Genomic DNA, 403 nt, shown 5'->3' with positions numbered 1-403 from the left:
CATGCGGACTGAAAGGCTGCTGGCTAAACAACATGCCTTATAAGGTGACTATGTTTCTGCCTTCTCTAGGTTGGCTACAGCCATAGGTGGAATTGCAAGCAGTTACCAACCCTCCCACCCTTGACTCTCAAATAGACAATCTGTAACTGACATAGCTAATCTCTCCATCACACTCACATAGATCTTGGCACATAGCCCTAACAGTGGTGCTAGGGTTCTGCAATGACTAGAGGATACCACACTGGTTCAGTTGTCTGAGCCCTCCCTACACATATCATTCATAGGTCTATCCAGCCGAGTTTGGATATTTTGGAGCCCCTTATACATAAGAGTGGTTGAATTATCTAGGTTTTGTGGACACCTGAGCCCTGTAGAGAAAACAATACATGGGTGAGTCATCTGC

This window comes from Oncorhynchus kisutch, linkage group LG30, assembly GCF_002021735.2.
Source record: "Oncorhynchus kisutch isolate 150728-3 linkage group LG30, Okis_V2, whole genome shotgun sequence".
NCBI classification, from domain to species: Eukaryota; Metazoa; Chordata; class Actinopteri; order Salmoniformes; family Salmonidae; genus Oncorhynchus; species Oncorhynchus kisutch.
Note: the sequence above shows the minus strand (reverse complement) of the source record.